General features: G+C 39.2%; 1 protein-coding gene and 1 long non-coding RNA gene across 2 annotated transcripts in view; one reads left to right on the top strand and one right to left on the bottom strand.

The window, feature by feature from the left end:
- Positions 1–14,253, bottom strand: part of GRIN3A (glutamate ionotropic receptor NMDA type subunit 3A) — a 402,162-nt gene that overhangs the window by 310,165 nt on the left and 77,744 nt on the right. The window lies entirely within an intron of this gene.
- Positions 2,143–8,493, top strand: LOC120989278. The gene is made up of 3 exons (XR_005776246.1): positions 2,143–2,309; positions 2,638–2,652; positions 8,482–8,493. It is a non-coding gene; the product is annotated as an uncharacterized LOC120989278 (long non-coding RNA).

Genomic DNA, 14,253 nt, shown 5'->3' with positions numbered 1-14,253 from the left:
ATAAGCAGAACATACTTCTGTGCCATATCTTAAGCTAACAAAACTCTATAGACACATTAGACCAAGGGTACCTCACCTGTAGCCTGAGGCTGTAAGGGGCCCGCAATGCCATTTTGTGAGGCCCCCTAACCTAGCACCACTGTGGCGGTAGGCAATGTTTGGCTGGTATTGCTATAAGGGGAGTTTAGTGTTCAATTTTAAGCAACTTAAAGGGGTTGTCCCACGAAAAAATATTCTACAGTTAAAACTAGCACCTGGATATGGATACTTTTGTAATTTCATATAATTAAACATTTAGTATAGCCACTGAGTTATTCAATAAAATGTATCTATATAGCGCCACCTGCTGGTTATTTTTCTTATTTCTTTGTCCTGTTCACTGAGATGGCCGCACATGCTCAGTTTCATCTTTCAACTGCCTCCTGAGCGGTGATAGGGAGAGCGTCCCTTAAATGCAGAAGAAAAGAGACACGCCCATTGAGCTTTCAGCTTGATATAAATCTAGCAGATCAATGAATGAGGAGATCTCTGGATCCATGTGAGGTACAGGGCTGGTTCTAGCTTTGTTAGAAAGAGACTGACATGTACAATATGATGTCATTTTTTACATTAATCATGGGATAACCCCTTTAAAGCACAAAACCGTTACTGGTTATGTCTGTTTGGGACTATGACTGGTGTTATGCGCTCTGAATACCTGTTTTATCCATGTCCTACAGCACCCCCTCAGGCCTGGTAAAATACAGTACATTTGTGGTACCCAGATTGATCCTTCAAATGGACATTCCTATGCAAGAGTGGTCTGGGAACTTAAAGTGGCCCTGGAAAAAAGCTAAAAGTTGTAGGTGAGTCCATATTGACAGAAGGCGGTGCAACAAAAGTAGGGGGGAGCAACACAAGGCACAGCTAGAAATGACAACAGAAGTAGGCAGTGCCAGCAATCCCGTAGTGCAGCACCAAATACCGCCTCTGCAAAACCAAACTCCATAGTGCAGCACAAAATACTACCCTATCACCATATTAAGGACGGCAATACAGTTGAATTTAGGAGGGCACATGCAGCTGCTGGCCAGGTGCATAAGTCCCTGATCCTTCTACCCTGTACATTATTGCCGAGAGCATCAGATTATTATGTACCTGGCCAGAAGCCATGAGAAGGACACGGGCGGCCTCCCTGGGCATCACCGGGAAATTTCCCTGTAGGGTTTATGCTCAATCCGCCCTATTCCTATGTAAAAAAAAAATGTATTACATGTCAACAGTATGTATTATAAACTTGTAACAAGTTCACCATGTCAGAGAGAAGACAACAAGGTCAAAAGGTAGCCATCCATGTGGGTGGCTCTCTTCATCATAGGTTATGGAAGCTGTGAAACTATGAATATTTGCAGCCATCTCATCTCCTCTTTTCTGGGGTGCAGAACAAGAGAGTAAGTGGCCACCAATCTTTTCATACATTTCTGAGTCTCCCACCTGTCAGATATTTAGGGCATATACTGTTGATATACCAAAACTAGCCCAGATGGGAATACCTCTAAGTTTCACCACGACCCTTAGGAATGGTTAGGTCCAGAACAGTCCATTTAATACCCCGGCATTAGACTTATGTACACTTAAATTCCCAAAAGCTACACAAACCTAGTTTAACTCACCTTTTAACAAACCAAACATACACAGCTATGGAAAATTATAATCTAGACAAACAAAAAAAAAAGAAAATAAATACAACTTATAATCAATAATAACAGACCATTGTGACAATTTACAATTAATGATAATATCAATGAAATGGCTTGTGTAGTGTGAAGACACTGATGGGTGTGCACTACACAACCCCTTAAATATTAATTAATGAGCTTAATGTGTCTTTAGTGTTTGATGGAATATGTTTATTCCAAAAAAGTAGCATCATATTTAATTTAAGTATTAAGCCTCTTGCACACGAACGTGTGCTGCCTGTGCCCGTGCTGCGATCCGCAATGTACGGGCACCGACCGTGGGCCAGCCGCATGCCGACCCCGACCCCATTCACTTGAATGGGGTCTGCCATCCGTCCATTCCACAAAAACATAGGACAAGTTCTATCTTTTTTGCGGAACGGATTCACGGAACGGAACCCCACAAAAGCACTCCGTAGTGTTTCCGTTCTGCACCGTATCTCTGGATTTGCGGACCCATTTAAGTGAATGGGTCCGCAGCCGTGATGCGGAATGCATGCGGCCGGTGTCCCGTTTATTGCGGACTCGCAGTATGCGGGCCACAATACGGCCACGGGGGACACACGGTCGTGTGCAAGAGGCCTTACATTTGTTTACATTTTTATATTTTTAATATACCAATTTATCTAACAATCCTGAGAGTTAGAACACGTGTACATATCTTTATATTACACATAGGAGATAAGCTAACAAATACAAAGAAGAAGCCTTATTGAAGTATAAACTCCATGAAGTCCACATATGCAATTTAATAATCTTATGCTTCAGAAATGCATACGTCATCATTACACCATATGGTAAAAATACTAAAGATACTTTATTTCTTCTCATTATGTTTGATAGCAAATTTTAATTCTCACACTATGCAATTCTAATTAAATGCAAATACCTCAACAGGGATTAACTTTTCTGTAAAAAGATGCATTGTGTTTATGTAGATACTATTTGCTCTACAAAGACTTAGTCTACACTGAATTAAGAAAAGCTGCTTAATAAAATCCAAGATATAAAAATTGTCTGCCGACACAATGACATGACAGTAAAACGGCTATGTTCTTCATGGTATTAGCATGGGAATTTTGTTTGGAATAAAGTGTAAAACATGAAGAACAATATTTAAGACATGAAGTTATCTAAAGATATCAATAAAAACTTTGTAACTGAGTCATTTTATGTAATGTGAAAAGCTATAAAGTAACCTCCATTTATTATATCAAGTTCCATGGTGCTATCATTAGCGCTGAATGATACAATCATAACCTGTCAGTTATTTTACAATGACCTGCCAAGATAACAAAATTGTAAGTGGAAGATAAGATATGAATCTATTCTAGTTTTTTAGACCTAAGCATATTCACCTTCTTTTCATTCTCCTACATTTATATTTTGCTTAGTATAATGTATCTGACTTATAAAGGACAACAAACATAGGAAGCCTTTATAACTCTTAATATGTAGTCACCTAAAATAAAAAAATTTATGAGAAATAGAACAGGTGTTCCTAATAATTCTTTAGGTGAGTGTATATATATATATACAGTACAGACCAAAAGTTTGGACACACCGTCTCATTCAAAGAGTTTTCTTTATTTTCATGACTATGAAGGCATCAAAACTATGAATTAAAACATGTGGAATTATATACATAACAAACAAGTGTGAAACAACTGAAAATATGTCATATTCTAGGTTCTTCAAAGTAGCCACCTTTTGCTTTGATTACTGCTTTGCACACTCCTGGCATTCTCTTGATGAGCTTCAAGAGGTAGTCACCTGAAATGGTCTTCCAACAGTCTTGAAGAAGTTCCCAGAGATGCTTAGCACTTGTTGGCCCTTTTGCCTTCACTCTGCGGTCCAGCTCACCCCAAACCATCTCGATTGGGTTCAGGTCCGGTGACTGTGGAGGCCAGGTCATCTGGCGCAGCACCCCATCACTCTCCTTCATGGTCAAATAGCCCTTACTTTCAAAGTTTTCCCAATTTTTCGGCTGACTGACTGACCTTCATTTCTTAAAGTCATGATGGCCACTCGTTTTTCTTTACTTAGCTGCTTTTTTCTTGCCATAATACAAATTCTAACAGTCTATTCAGTAGGACTATCAGCTGTGTATCCACCTGACCTCCTTTTATAAGCAAAGAAATCCCACTTATTAAATCTGACAGGGCACACCTGTGAAGTGAAAACCATTTCAGGGGACTACCTCTTAAAGCTCATCAAGAGAATGCCAAGAGTGTGCAAAGCAGTAATCAAAGCAAAAGCTGGCTACTTTGAAGAACCTAGAATATGACATATTTTCAGTTGTTTCACACTTGTTTGCTATGTATATAATTCCACATGTGTTAATTCATAGTTTTGATGCCTTCAGTGTGAATCTACAATTTTCATAGTCATGAAAATAAAGAAAACTCTTTGAATGAGAAGGTGTGTCCAAACTTTTGGTCTGTACTGTATATATATACACTCACCTAAAGAATTATTAGGAACACCTGTTCTATTTCTCATTAATGCAATTATCTAGTCAACCAATCACATGGCAGTTGCTTCAATGCATTTAGGGGTGTGGTCCTGGTCAAGACAATCTCCTGAACTCCAAACTGAATATCAGAATGGGAAAGAAAGGTGATTTAAGCAATTTTGAGCGTGGCATGGTTGTTGGTGCCAGACGGGCCGGTCTGAGTATTTCACAATCTGCTCAGTCACTGGGATTTTCACGCACAACCATTTCTAGGGTTTACAAAGAATGGTGTGAAAAGGGAAAAACATCCAGTATGCGGCAGTCCTGTGGGCAAAAATGACTTGTGGATGCTAGAGGTCAGAGGAGAATGGGCCGACTCATTCAAGCTGATAGAAGAGCAACGTTGACTGAAATAACCATTCGTTACAACCGAGGTATGCAGCAAAGCATTTGTGAAGCCACAACACGCACAACCTTGAGGCGGATGGGCTACAACAGCAGAAGAGCCCACCGGGTACCACTCATCTCCACTACAAATAGTAAAAAGAGGCTACAATTTGCACGAGCTCACAAAAATTGGACTGTTGAAGACTGGAAAAATGTTGCCTGGTCTGATGAGTCTCGATTTCTGTTGAGACATTCAAATGGTAGAGTCCGAATTTGGCGTAAACAGAATGAGAACATGTATCCATCCTCTGATGGCTACTTCCAGCAGGATAATGCACCATGTCAAAGCTCGAATCATTTCAAATTGGTTTCTTGAACATGACAATGAGTTCACTGTACTAAAATGGCCCCCACAGTCACCAGATCTCAACCCAATAGAGCATTGGGATGTGGTGGAACGGGAGCTTCGTGCCCTGGATGTGCATCCCTCAAATCTCCATCAACTGCAAGATGCTATCCTATCAATATGGGCCAACATTTCGAAAGAATGCTATCAGCACCTTGTTGAATCAATGCCACGTAGAATTAAGGCAGTTCTGAAGGCAAAAGGGGGTCCAACACCGTATTAGTATGGTGTTCCTAATAATTCTTTAGGTGAGTGTATATTAACAAACAAAAGGATAACAATGTTTTGAACTTTTGACTTTCAGGCTCCATATCTCACCATCAAATACAGCTTCGAACGTGAGACTAACATCATTTTATAGACAATCATCTTGGCTATCTCATACATAAATTGGACTTACAACTATTAAGCATATAATTAGTTATGCAGATTCTTGTCATGTAACTGCATTGTTACTGTTTTGCTCCTGGTGGTAGAGCAATCTTTTTCTTCTTGTATAATACAAATTCTAACCACATTCCCTAATAGCTTAGTGTGTTATTAGTTTGATTCCCAAGCGAAAGGTAACTGGTATGAATCAAGGAGCAGCCATTAAGATTTCCCAAGAAAAGAGAAACAGCATCATCCAGCTCATCGATAGCGGTATGTCAGACAAGAAAATTGCTAAACTGCATAATGTGAGTGCCATGACAGTTATAAGAATACAAAATGAAGTCCATCCATCCATTCCAAAGCCAAGAGGTGCACATTGAGGCAAAGTATCGGAATCAACAAGCTCATCACAAGGTCTATCAGTTCTGGAGCTACAAACACGGCAATGGAGGTGGCTTTATAATAGTGAGATCACAGATGTCCATACTAGCACCGTGCAATGTGCATTACTCAAGTCTAGAATTCTGGCCTGAAAAAAGGTGAAGAAGCCTTGACTTCAATATCGTCATAAGAAGCATTGGCTCAAGTTTGCAAAAAAGTATGAACAGTGGACAGTAGAAGATTGGAAACGGATGGTTTGGAGCGTTGAGATGAAAGTCAGTAGACTGGACTGGATCGGTGCAAATGGGTCTGGAAGAAACAAGGGAAAAGGGGGCTAATGGATTTAGAATGTGAAGGAACTATCAAGTTTGATGGAGGAAGCCTGATGATATGGAGTTGTTTCACATACTTGACCAGGATCGATGGTGGTCTCAATGCTAAACTAGTGAGTATGCTACAAGACGAGTTATTACGCCAAAGTTGGCGAAGAAATGGTTCAATGACAATGAAGTAGAGGTTTTCCCCAGACCTCAACCCAAACACTTGTGGGTAGAGTTGAAGAAAATGCTGTAATTGTACACAAGCGAGTCGACTACAGTATGCAACAACATTGGGAACGTGTAGAAGAGACCTGGGAACAGAGACATGCTTGAATCTGAGAGCATGCCCAGACGGATTCAGCCAGTTTTGAAAGCCAAAGTGGATTTACAAAATAATAAAAAATTAAATTTAGAATTATAGGAGCAAAACAGTAACAATGCAGTTACATGACAAGAATCTGCATAACTAATCATATGCTAAATAGTTGAAGTCCAGTTTATGTATGAGATAGTCAAGATGATTGTCTATAAAATGATGGGAGCCTGAAAGTCAAAAGTTCAAAACATTGTTACCCATTGGCTTTTGCAATTAATTATTGGAGATTCGAAAGGCTTTTCAAGTGACTCTATATTTGTTATTTACCACAAAAAAAAATCAACTGCAAATGTGACTGGGATTCTGGTGGAACAAGCTTTTATTCCTGTACTAGTATTTGTGATATTGGAAGTAGACACTACCGAGATTGGGAAATGAGTTGTTGTTTTTTTGTTCCAAATCACTGCATAGAGAACTGTCAAAACTGTCTCAAGACTCAATGTGCTCTACCCAGTACTCCGGAAAATCTTTTATATACGCAACCACAGTAGAATTTGAATGTTTTGCAGGGTTTACATGATTTGCTATTGAAAGATCATCCAAGTGTAACAAAATGCCAAGCTCTTGGACCTGCATCATTAGTTGTTTCTTATCTAAGAGGAATAACAGCTTATGTAAATGCATGTGAGAACTATGCTAGAACCAGAGTAGTTACAATCCTTACCTAATTCTACAAACCATAGATGTATTAAGTTGTTGAATTCATTATTTTATCTTCTGGAGTTAGTAGATAGTAGTGTGAGTGCTTATTTTCAGGTTGAGTAAAACATGTCATCTCATTGCCTCCTACAATAACCTAGTTTAAAAGAAATTGGAAAGTTTATATACTCAACTTGTACCATGGTATTTTTCAAAATATTGGAGGACATTTTGCACTAAGACAGGATCTTAATTATTCGCTTACAATCCTTATACCAAGGGAAAGCAAGAGTGACTAAAAAGTGCCTGGAGCGAGTTTAACTCTTTATGATTCAATCTGATTATGCCGTCTATATTCTTTGGTGTGTATGCTCAAAATCTCAAATGCAGCTTTTACTTTTTGCGAACTCCTGAAATCAGTCACTTTGTGTCATAAAAGATTTAGTCTGAGGTCCAGATCAATTTGTCTGTTGGGTTTTTATTAATATAATGGCCACTTACAAAAGACTTAGACCAGATAATACAATTTAAGTGAGTGATAAAGGCTGGCTGTTAACCAACAAGCAAAACTAGAATTATAGCAGTAATCAATCCATTTCTTTAACTGTCTCCTCCTCTGCCTATGCTAATAGAGGGTCATCATAAATAAGGAACTGAAACCTTATAAGGTCAGGATTTCTTTACAGTTTCATATGCTGTAATAAGTTCACCTAATAAGAGAGATCTTGGATACCAACCTTGTTAGGTTATGGTAAACAGTTGAAGAACATGGATATGTATGGAACCCTAACTCCTAATCTGAACTCTGGTTACACCTCATATCAACCCTTCACATTTTCTATGTGATACTTTCTTTTGATTTTGCATTGTGTTTGACCTCATAACTGATGACAATTATGTATATCTTCCTTGTTGCTGCAGAATATTACTAGATTCAATGAGTAATGTTATAAATTGGTAACAATACCAAACGGTAGAAAAAAAAATTGAAGTTTGCATATGGGTAACAACTACTTGGTCTCAGTAAGTTTTCTGAGATCATAAGATGAGCATCGGAAATCTGTGGTGTGGTGCTATATGGCATCTGTTGTTGATGTGATGCTGTGCCTGATCACTGGTGTGGTACCGTTCCAAGGAGAGTAAGCCTGAAAGCAGGGGTACTGTTGGGCTGCTGGGTCTCGCCGCCTGCAGGTTATGTGTTGTTGCAGAAGTGGTGTCCATGTGGCATTGCAACAAATTTGTGTAGGAACCCACTCAAATGAGGACAGCACAATGGGCCTATTCATTTTGATTAAAAATATATACAAAGAGTTTTGTGTCCTTGTTTTCTCTGCAGCTGTTGCATTGGTAAAAATATTCAGGTTAGAGTAGGTTATTTAGGTTATGTTACTGAGGATGACCCTATGACACCTATGTCCTGGAGCCAGAAGAGGGCCTAATGACTAATTGAACCATAGAGTACTGAAATATCCTCCTTTATTGTTCTAATTTTTCCATAGCCTCTTCTTTCTTGTTTTACATTTTCCTTGCTGAAAAAAAACCTGTTCTGCAGAGAAATACCGTAGCACTTGACATTGCATCTTTTCGTAGAAGACTGTCAAGTCAAGTTGAATGTTCTTATCCAGCATACCGCATACAGAGTAATCTGGAATGCTTGTTTTACATTAAAGTAATCATATTTTTCCGCTGTTTGCCATTGTAAGTAATGGTCTTTAAATCAAAAGTGATATGTTGCTGACATCAAAGATTAAGAAAGACACTTATCCATAGTCTATATATAATTGCGTTTCATAAATAATAAAAGGCTTCTGATTGCAACAAATCACTAATCAGTGCAGTCTTATGTGTGATGTTTAGTGTCATGGGGTGCATACAGATGAATGGATGATGATCGTTAGGGATTAACATTCTACAGAAATGTATGGAGTCAACTATAATTTTGCTTACATCAAAGAAATGCAACTTTGTTAAAAAAAAATAACCATATATAGATTGATCTATTCTCTTTGACTTTTCTCTAAAAATGAATAAAGCAAAGACCAAACATTAACCTGTTCCTAGTCATAGGTTAATAATAAGATGCAAACCATGCTTATAACCTCTTTAAACAGAACTCGATAATTGTGTTCACTTTCTATTTCTCAGAGCTGACATTCTATTACCCAGTAATTGCATATAGTAACAGCTCTATTATGCTGTTTTGCATTTTTGTTTAGGATTCTTGTATCTGCCACAGATACCAGCCATGAATCCAAAGCCTATAATGTTAAAGTTAATGTGTAAAACAAAGTACTATATAGACAGTACTGTGTAAAAGTTTTAAGCATGTGTGGAAAAAAGGCTGGAAAGTCAATGCTTTTAAAAAATAGAAGTGTTACTAGTTTATTTTTATCTAATAACATGCAAAGTGAATGAACAAAAGAGAATCAAAATCAAATCACTATTTGGTGAGATCACCCTTTGCCTTCAAAACAGCATCAATTCTTACACTTGCACATAATTTTGAAAGGACCTTGGCAGGAAGGTTCTTCCAAAGATCTTGGATAGCTAACCACAGATGTTCTGTGGATGTAGCTTGCTCAAATGTTTGGGGTCATTATCCTGCTGAATAAATTTGAAGACAAACAGATGCCTTTCTGATGGTATTACATGATGGATAAGTATCTGCCTTTATTTCTCAGCATTGAAAACACCATTAATCCTTACCACGTTGAGAACTGTAGAGGTAGCATTTGGCCATGGAAACTTAGTGCAGCTGATGAAAGACAAATCATGCTCACTTCCCTTCGAAATCCAAAAATGTCCAGCAGTGCCATCAGATCAGAACTGACAAAAAGCAGTGGGACCCAGCTGTACACCTATCTACTTCAAAGTGGCCTTCATGAAAGAAATGCTGCCAAAAAGCTATACCTTCAATGTAGAAACAAGGACAAGCAACTCAACTATGCGCGAAAACATAAGAACTGAGGTGCAGAAAAATGCCATCATGTGCCCTAGACTAATGAGTCAAAATCTGATATATTTGGCTGAAACAGAAGACAGTTTGTTCACCAAATGGCTGGAGAGCAGTACAATAATGAGTGCCTGCAGGCAACAATAAATCATGGTGGAGCTTCCTTACAAGTTTGGGGCTGCATTTCAACCAATGGAGTTGGGAATTTGGTCGGGATTAATGGTGTCCTTGATGCCATATACTTATCAGGGAGGCATCTGGTTTCAAATGTATTCTTCAGCAGGATACCTCAAACATACAGTCAATGTTATTTAGAACTATCTTCAGTGTAAAGAGCCATGATCTCAACATCAGTGAGTATGTCTGGATTTTGTGGAAGCAAGTATATCACACCCCTCAATATTTTTTTTTGCCACTACAGTTATATCACGCCACCCTGTTTATTTGGGGCAAGAGGTATATTGCAGCCCTCAATCAATATTTTGTGGAAAAAGGTATATTACACCCCTCAACCAGTTTTTTGGGGGGGGCAACAGGTATATCACACCCATTGCAGTTAGTTGTTCCAATAGTGTTTATATAGCTGCAGTATCACAGCAGAACCGCACACAACTGCTGTACAATACAAATGCACTATAATATACTTCCTATGTTAGAAAGTATATTATAAGTATATCACACCCCTCAGTATATTACACCTATCTTTAGCACTAAAAATGGCCTTGTGGTTCGCACGGCGGTCGTTTCGCTGCGAACTTTGCGTGTTCGCGATTCGCCGAACATGCGAAAATATGGCGATATTCGTGCCCACCATATTCTTTTACATTGTGAAGAACTTTGACCCATGACACATCCATCAGGTGGTACAGGACAGCCATTCGAGACGTTTCAGCACATGGACATACACCCTACCTTATAAATAAACCCAATCTGGCCGCCATTTTACAATCAGTCTTTTGCCAGTGTAGGGAGAAGTTGCTGTTTGGCGCAGGGACAGGCTGTTAGGAACACCAAACGCTAGCTAATAGGGCCACAAAAGTCCTTTTAAGGACTGGTATCGGTGTGCTATCGATAGGTGTGATACACAGAGGGGTGTAATATACTTATAATATACTTTTATATACTTTTATGATGAGTCAAAAACACATAGATAGATCTATATAGTGATCACCTGGAAGTCAGGGGCTTAAGGGCTAGGGGCTTACTAAGGCCATTTTTATATAGGGTAAGGTTCCGGATGGGGTCGCCCTTATCAGGGTGGGTGCTCTGTGTTTAGGCTATCAGAGCCAGGATAGCACCCCCCCCCCAGGGACAGTCCTTTGCCCGGAATTCATCGATGTGCACTGGAACCTCCCGGATTGTGGTAGGACATATGGTTTCTGATTTGGTGCCGCCAAGCACCTGATTTAGTGCCGCTGAGCACTTGTTATTGCCTACCACATCTATGCTTTTTGCTTAACTTTAATAATTTGATTTGTTTTCATTTTGAAGGATATCTTTTAATAGTAACATTATTAAATGTTACGTTTTATCTTTATGTATATTCTAATGGATTGCCTTCCTTGTACAATGTTATAATATACTTTCTAACATAGAAAGTATATTATAGTGCATTTGTATTGTGCAGCAGTTGTGTGCGGTTCTGCTGCGATACCGCAGGTATATAGAGGGACAAGCGTTATTGGAACAAATAATTCCTACTGGTGTGATATACCAGTTGCCCCTACAAAAAAGTGATTAAAGCAGGGGTGGTATATACCAATAATATATTTTCTATATAGTGCATTTAGGTAGCGCAACAGGGCATATTTAAGAGAATTTCCTTTTAAGACGCATAAAAATTTCCCCTGATTAAGACACATATTTTTTGTTGAAATTTTTGTCATTGATCCCCCTCTAGTATGTCACTGTCCTTGTTGTGGGACTATTTGTGCACTTCTACAAAGTATTTGGTGGCTGCAAATATGAGCTGAATGTTTTTCAGGTTCGCCTGCCATTAAAGTGAATTGGGCCCGCTGCGAACTTGCGGTTCGCGAACATTTGATCGTGTTCGCGAACCGTCCCGGCCGATTTTCATCCATCACTAGATAGGACACCTATATCAGTACTTAAAAGGACTTTTGTGGCCCTATTATCTAGCGTTTGGTGTCCCTAACAGCCTTTCTCTGCTCCACAAAGCAACCTCTCCCTACACTGGCAAAACACAGAATGTAAAATTGCTGCCAGATCGGGTTTTTTGATAGGGTGGCGGTATGTCCATGTGCTGAAACTTCTCAATTGGCTGTCCTGTCCCACCTGATGGATTTGTCATGGGTCAAATTTCGGCAAAATGCTAAAGAATATGGCGCTGGCGGATATCGCCATATGTTCGCATGTTCGACGAACTGCGAAAGCGCAAATTTCACTGCGAAACAACCGCTGGGCGAACCGCAATGCCATCTCTATGTGTCACTTCAGCAAGTGGCATTTATCATGTAAAGAACGTTAGTACAAGCCACTTACTATTGTATTGTTCTTATACATATTACCTCCTTTGCTGGCTGGAATCATTTTTCCATCACATTATATACTGTTCGTTTTTATGGTTATGACCACCCTGTAATCCAGCAGCGGTGGTCGTGCTTGCACACTATAGGAAAAGAGGCCGGCCTCTCTGGTGGCTGGAATTGTGGGAGTCACATAGGCTAGTGCTTTTTCCTATAGTGTGCAAGCACAACCACTGCTGATGGATTACAGGGTGGTCATAATCATGGAAACGAGCAGTGTATAATGTGATGTAAAAATGAATCTAGCCAGTAAAGAAAGCAATATGGATAATAACAATACATTAGTAAGTGCCTTATATTAACTTTAGTAAAAGGCAAAAAGCAGGCACAACCACCTTCTGGAGAATATAACAGCAATTTAATTCAATCATAAAATATCATATCAGCAATTTCATTCAATAATAAAATATCAGCAATTTCATTCAATAATAAAATATCCAAAAATCAAAAAATAGCAGCAATATATTCAATGATAAAAGAGGTGGAATATCCAGTAATCAAAACTAGCAGCAATTAGATCCAATGGTGAAATACGTGTATATACTCAATACTCAGTCCATATAGAGATGATTTAGACACAGATGAAGATCACATAAAAAGACAATGTCTCTGGGTATACATATGTCAAAGGCCCATATTTCTCGTCTTGAATAAAAAAGTCTCTTTATAGGAATATAGTGATGAAGATGTAAAGAAAGTCCCACTTTTGAATGTATAGGGTTGTGATAGGGAGATCACCGCCAATTATCTAATAGACAGCCCAGTGTGTGGAATCACATATTGTGGATAATTATAATTTGTTCAACGTTTTTTGGAACGTCTCAATGAGACTCTTACCACTTGATGGCTGCTGGAGTGTCCGTTAGGTGTCTCGGCAGATACTGCCTACTCATGTGTGTGATCGGGCACAATCCAGGAAGCGGAGAGTGAATACCATTCACCGGGATGCTGGCTTCAAGTGGTCGGAGCGCTCCACTGTGTAGCTTAGTGGGTGTCGTGACTCTGCAGGTCAGGTGTTCCTGATGGACAGGTCAGGTGGTCAGGTCAGCTGGTTCACTGCTGTGATCAGGTGATCCACAGGTCCTGTACATCACAAGTCCTATACGTAGTTAAAAGCTGTATTAAAAAGTTCTTTTGTGCGCACAATTCTTCTATACTTTGGGTAAGGACCGGTAGTGGAAATGTAGAAGCCGCAGTTCGCTATTCGCTTGAAGCATTTCGAGGCGACTTGCCTCTTCCTCAGTAGCTCCGGAACTGTGCTCCTCCAAACATTTTTATAGGGCTTCTTGATTGGACCCAGCGCCAAGGTGGTCTCAGTTCAGGCAGGTCCTACCCTAAACCTGCCTATGCCGTTATGCATCTATGTTCAGGAGAGCAGACCCCGCACATATAGTGTGTTGCTCCTAGTTACCTGTATGTGCATCAACAACCCTTGTATTAACTTTATCAACATAATAAATGTAATTTGCTGAAGTGACACAACATCTTTAAATACTATCCAGCTCCCCTGTGAACGCATTTTACAGGACTAAAATGGGCCGTATAATTTTTTTTTTCTTTAGCAAGAGGGCATAGTGGATATATAATAGATGTCTGTGAGCAAAATTTTGAATACATGTATATTAGAAAATTGTATAACTTCATATTGTCTAAACAATTTATAAATAAAATGATTGAAACCAGAATACCACTTTAAAGGG

This window comes from Bufo bufo, chromosome 2, assembly GCF_905171765.1.
Source record: "Bufo bufo chromosome 2, aBufBuf1.1, whole genome shotgun sequence".
NCBI classification, from domain to species: domain Eukaryota; kingdom Metazoa; phylum Chordata; class Amphibia; order Anura; family Bufonidae; genus Bufo; species Bufo bufo.
The sequence above is the reverse complement of the archived record's forward strand: the minus strand, read 5'-3'. Positions and strand labels throughout refer to the sequence as shown.